A 6,000-nucleotide genomic window follows, 5' to 3' on the forward strand; every position below is an offset into this window, starting at 1 on the left:
TTGCTTATTGGGCTACACTTAGGTCACGTTCGATTTTGCACATAAACCTTTGTATGTGTTGTCGAATCTAGTTGGGAATTTTGCCCACTCCCCAGGGTATTAAAACACACCATCCCACAAATGGAAACAGTTCTTCTATGGCAGGTGGCTGAGATTGTGGATTATAGATTTAGCACTTAAACCTCGATCTCTTGCCTCCCAAATCAGTGCTCTTTGTGTTAGAACAGTTGCCAGACTCCCAAGTGGTCCTCCCTCTCATAGTAATGTATCAGAGGGGAGAACACAGGCGGGGGGATGGTATGGGCTGGCCCCTTATCTGGGAGATGGGGGCTTAGACTGAGCCCCTGGGGACACTCAGTGTTTTACGACCTTAAATAAGTTTCTTTACCTCCCTCTGCTTCAGTTCCAAATCAGAGGGGAAGGGAAACTGTAGGATACTCTCTAATTTGATCTTGTTGTATTCCAGAAAAATCATATAAAGGAAGAGAGCCAATAAAGATCATCTACTTTATTTTGTATGATTTTGCCAACACGTTCTGTTGAAAAATATAGAAATGATCATCATCATCCTGGTTCACAATTGCTTTTTGTAGACAGAAACTCACATATTTGTGAATTCAGCCACTTAGTTATACTCATTATTACTGGCTTGTAATCATGGGGGTTAGGAATCATTTCTAATCCTGTTGTACAGAGCAGTAGAGAGTATGTCCTCTGACCCAAGCGAGTTTTTTCTGTGAAGATGGGAGGCCTGGACATCCCTGCTTGGCAGGAGCAAGTGCTGGGGCAGCCCTGCCTGGACAAGGGGAAAATAAACATTTGTGGGTAGAAAAAGAAAAGCAAGTTGATGGCCATTACTATGGTTCGTAAATACAAAAGAAGATATTAAAACGTATACACAAGATACAAGGAATAATATTACAAGCACCCCAGACCAACCACTCAGCTTAAGCATTAGAACTGGACCAATATTGTTAAAGGTCATAGTTGATATATTCATGCATATATGTGTGTGAGTGTGTGTGTGTGTATTTTATGTTCCTTATTCGCTTACTTTTGTGTTCCTTATTCACTTAATTTCCTTTGTAATTTTTGCACATAGCACTGTACCCTTAAATCATATATTGCTTAGTCTTGCATAGTTTTGAAGTCTCCATAAGTGGTATAATATTGTAGGCATTCTGCTTTTTCCTGCCTGTTTGTTTGGTATGTTGTCCATGGGTGTTGATGTATGTAACTCTAAGTCATTCATTTCCACTGTGATACAGAATTTTGTTGCCTGACTACACAGTAATTCATTTACCCCTAGGAGGATATTATTTTTTCTCTTTTTTTTTTATTGCTCACACTATTATAGTATTAATATTATTTATAATACATAATTATTATACATTATTATTCCTAAGTTGTAAACATTCTCTGAATATAGGCTCCAATACATAAAAGACTGAACTGTGAATTAGTTAGTTTTCAACATAGTTTCTTTGGAAACCAGAGATTTGCGAGCCAGGGTTATTGACGATCTCCTCCTTCAGCCTCATTATGCGTCCCTTTAAAATCAGTCACCTGTTCTTCAAATAATATTTCCTCTCAACTGTGCCACCAACTAGATGTCAAAGCCTCAGTGATATCAAATGGTATCTTTTGACATCAAAACATCCATTTATGTCAACTGTAATTTAAACTAAAGCTGAGTTTCCCTTATTAGAATGATAATGTCATTTCTCATAACGTCTTTTCTTTCACTTTCCCTGATTTTAGTTATTAAAACAACACCCGCTTCCTGTGCACATTGTGAGGTGATAGTGCCATTACTAATGGGGTCTGTTATCAAAGTACCCTACGAAGATGGTTTCAGAATCCATTGTGATGAACAGAGTGTTCTATAAATGGATATTGAAGATAATCAAGACATTCATGAATCCAGAAATACCATAGCAACAGATGAACCATAATTGCGGCATTATGGGCTATTTCCCCAGCTACACTCTCATGGAATCGATGTTCAGGCTGCGTCCTCAGGAGAAGCCGAGGTCAGGTCCAGCTGCCTCTGTCCGTGAGGAGGCAGGGGTTGGGCTGCTGGGCCAGGAGGAATGGGGGTGTGCTCCCCCTTGCCATCCTCTCTGCTTTCTGCCCACTTACGCCCAACGTGTCCTCAGCACCAACGGAGATATGGAGCTTCTGGGCACCCCACACCCCGAGTCAGTTAATCCAAGTCACCCAATAAGATTTTGCTCTCAAAAAACAAAACTACGTGTTGGCCCAAAGTTCTTATCTTGGTGGACATGCAGCTAAAAGACCAGAGCAGCAGATGGGGCTGTGCGAGGGCAGTAAGGACACCATCCATCTCTCTCCAGGACCAAAGTCAAGAACGCAGGGTAAGGGCTGTGGCTCCTTGGGCCTCGGGGAGTCTGTAGAAGCTAAAACAGCTGTTTTTGCAAATGGACACAAGTAGATGTGACCCCAGCCCTGCTTCCCTAAGGCACAGAGGCTAGAAAGGATTCCCAGGATCCACTGGATTTGACCATGACTCTCAGTCATAATCCCAGGAACATCCAGGAAGGTGCCAACACGAGAAGGAAGGATTGCATTTTGCAGGGACGTCCCTCGGTGGGACCTGTCTTGCCGAGGTGTCTGCTGGGAGAGACAGGTTGATGGGGACGTCCTCTCTTACGGTGAGAGGGCTGTGAGAGCAGAGCTGCCGGGGAGGGTGGATTCTTTCCCGTGGAGTTTCGGAAAGGCACATCCTTCTGGAAAGAGACAGAGTGAGCGCAAGACCTGTGATGTGAGTTCAGGAGAGGGGAGGAGGCTTCCTTGCTGCTCTTGCTTCCGTTAGAGGCTGGGGACTGACTTACCGACACTTCTGTAGGTCACAGCTCTCCCTGTCTCCTGAGTCAGCCAGAATAATTGGTTTCATTAAGGTCTAGATATTTTAGAACTAGTTTCCCATGCATTCAGTGATTTTTGAGCGTTTCTCCCCCTTTGCCAACTTTGAAGGGTAATCTGGATGCTGGAGGCTTGCTCTCAGGCTTCTCAAACTCAGTTTGTTTCCATGGTTACAAAACACTGTGCTCTCTCTGACCCACAATGCATCAGGAGGGGCAGGCCGGCTGCCTGGTAATGGCTATATTGTTTTCCAAATTTGCAGACCTCCTTAACTATCCAAATGTTAGAAAGGTGGGTGCCCTCCTGTTGTTTGTGCTAGCTGGCAATCATCATTTTTATTTTAAGTATTTTTCAGGGAGCAAGGTAAAGGATATTTGCTCTTTAAATTACAAATATTGAAGCATCGTCTCCCAATAAGTGGACATATCAAGGACAAAGGTTGGAATGCAAGAGAGTGTCAGCAATTGCCACGGCGTCCCAGAGGAATTTTCTCTTGCCCAGGCTAAGTCCATTAGTCTATCTCTGTACTTGGAGAGAGGAAACCCTGTCAGGGAGGCCAGATGCTGTGATGGTCAAGGGCCAGGCAGCAGATCTGAAAGATCTGGTTGTAAATCTTTTTCTTACTGGTTGTGGACGGTTTATTCTCTAACTCTCGAGGGCTTGTTGAGAGGATTAAATAAGTAAAGGATTCAGTACAGTACATATTATGCACTCAGTAAATGATAATCGCTAGTCATGGCACTATTATTTCAAAAATCATCAATTCCTGTGATACAAGACAGTGCAAGTATGTTGGTGCACAGTATATAGAGAGTGTTTGGTGGGGATTTGGAATTAATGAATTGATGATGGTAATGAGGATGAGACGATAAGATGATGATGATATGATAATGATATCATGATGATGAGATGATGAGATGAAATGATGATGAGATAATGAGATGATGAAATGATGATGATGATGAGGGGATGATGATGTTGAGATGATGATGATGTTAGGTGATGATGATGAGATGATGATGAGATGATGATGATGATGAGGTGATGATGATGACACCATGATGGTGATGATGATGATGATGAGGTGATGATGATGACATCATGATGATGATGATGAGATGATGATGACATCATGATGATGATGATGATGAGATGATGTTGAGATGATGATGATGAGATGATGATGATGATGAGGTGATGATGATGACACCATGATGAGGTTGATGAGGTGATGATGATGATGAGGTGATGATGATGACATCATGATGATGATGATGAGATGATGATGATGAGATGATGACAATGGTAGTTGGGGTGGTGACGATAATAAAATTATTGAGGTATAGAAAATATGAAGCCTTTAATGTAAATTTGGTTGCATTTGCTTCACTTAATGAGAAGTTACAATAATATTTAATCACTTAATAGTGATTAAGTGATTAATTAATAGTAATCACTTAAAAATGGTTACAAGAGGTGGTCCTGGAGCCAGAATGCATGAGTTCAAATCTTGGCCTTGCCTCACCGTAAATGTGTAATCTTGGGTGACTTACTCGACCTCTATGCGTCTAGGTTTCCTTTCCAGTACACTGGAGATAATGATAATATACCCGTGTACCTCACTGGGCTGTTGAGAGCACTGAATGCACTAATATTTTTCAGGGCCTCAGACCAGGGCTGGGTTCTCAGGAACATGCAGCATGGCATGGAAGAGCAGGACACTCAGGACACAAGCAGGAAACAGCCATATTCTTCTCGACCCTCACGTGCCTCTTATTAATCTGCTTTGCCGGCTGTCTCTTTCTTTCTTTTTTTTTTTTTTTTTTTTTTTGCGGTACGCGGGCCTCTCACTGTTGTGGCCTCTCCCGTTGTGGAGCACAGTCTCCAGACGTGCAGGCTCAGCAGCCATGGCTCACGGGCCCAGCCGCTCCACGGCATGTGGGATCCTCCCAGACCAGGGCACGAACCCATCTCCCCTGCATCGGCAGGCGGACTCTCTACCACTGCGCCACCAGGGAAGCCCCCGGCTGTCTCTTTCTTGCGTGAAATCTCAGGCTGGTCCTCATAACTTTTCCAGCCACTCTTGAATTACACAGTCTTCTGGTCACTTCTCAAAGTAATAATAGTCTTATATCAGAAATTACAGTGCCCAGTCCTATATGGTAAAGTACCAAACTTCATTTAGAATGACAGTGTCTCTCTTCCCCCAGTTTATCCTGGCTTAAAAGTGAATTTGTAGCTTCTGCTAAGAAGGTTGATGAGGGGCAAGAATCATGAAATTGACTTTCACCACCTCCTTTGAAAGCGCCCCAGAGGTCTTGCACCTGCATGGATATGGGACTAGCTGACACCTATTATCTTGAGGCCTTGGCGGAAACTGGAATAAAAGACTCCCATTTTTAACACTGTTATACATGCAACAAATATGGCATTATGACTGTTAGAATATATTTTTCTTAAATGATAAGTCCTTAATTTCACCCCTTCCTTGGGAGTTGAGGCATATGTGATGCTAATTTTCAGTTACCATATACATCCACTCCCATTCCAATGCAGGGTTGCCAGATTTAGCAAATAAAAATACGGGACCCCCAGGTACATTTGAATTCCAAATAGGCAACAAATAATTTTTAGTGTAAGTATGTCCCATGCAGTATTTGGGGCATACTTATACTGAAACATTGTTCATTCTTTACCTGAAATTTAAATATAATTGGTTATCCTGTATTTTGTCTGGCAATCGTGTTCCAATAATTCTTGTATCTGAGATAGTTTGGATTTGCAAGCCTATGTCAGTTAGGGCATTTCAGTTGCAAATAACAGAACACCAGGTAAAACTGTCCTTGGCAAGAGGCTGGGGAGGGTTTATAAAAATCCCCCGGTGGAGACAACCTCTCCAAAGAGCCCCCCAATTGGCCCCTGCTCCCTTCCAGCCACTTCACAGCCCTTGGCCCCCTTGATCTCCTCTGAATTAGGCTGTGCCTTCCCAAAATCTGCCAGCAGTTCATCAATTACATTTTGTAACTCTCTGTTATCCTCTACGTATGATATGAGCTGACTAAAGGGAAAATGAAAGATTTGCAGTCTGGCTGGACACCCTTTCCATGGGCTCTT

The sequence above is a fragment of the Mesoplodon densirostris genome, chromosome 15, assembly GCF_025265405.1.
Source record: "Mesoplodon densirostris isolate mMesDen1 chromosome 15, mMesDen1 primary haplotype, whole genome shotgun sequence".
Taxonomy (NCBI): Eukaryota; Metazoa; Chordata; class Mammalia; order Artiodactyla; family Ziphiidae; genus Mesoplodon; species Mesoplodon densirostris.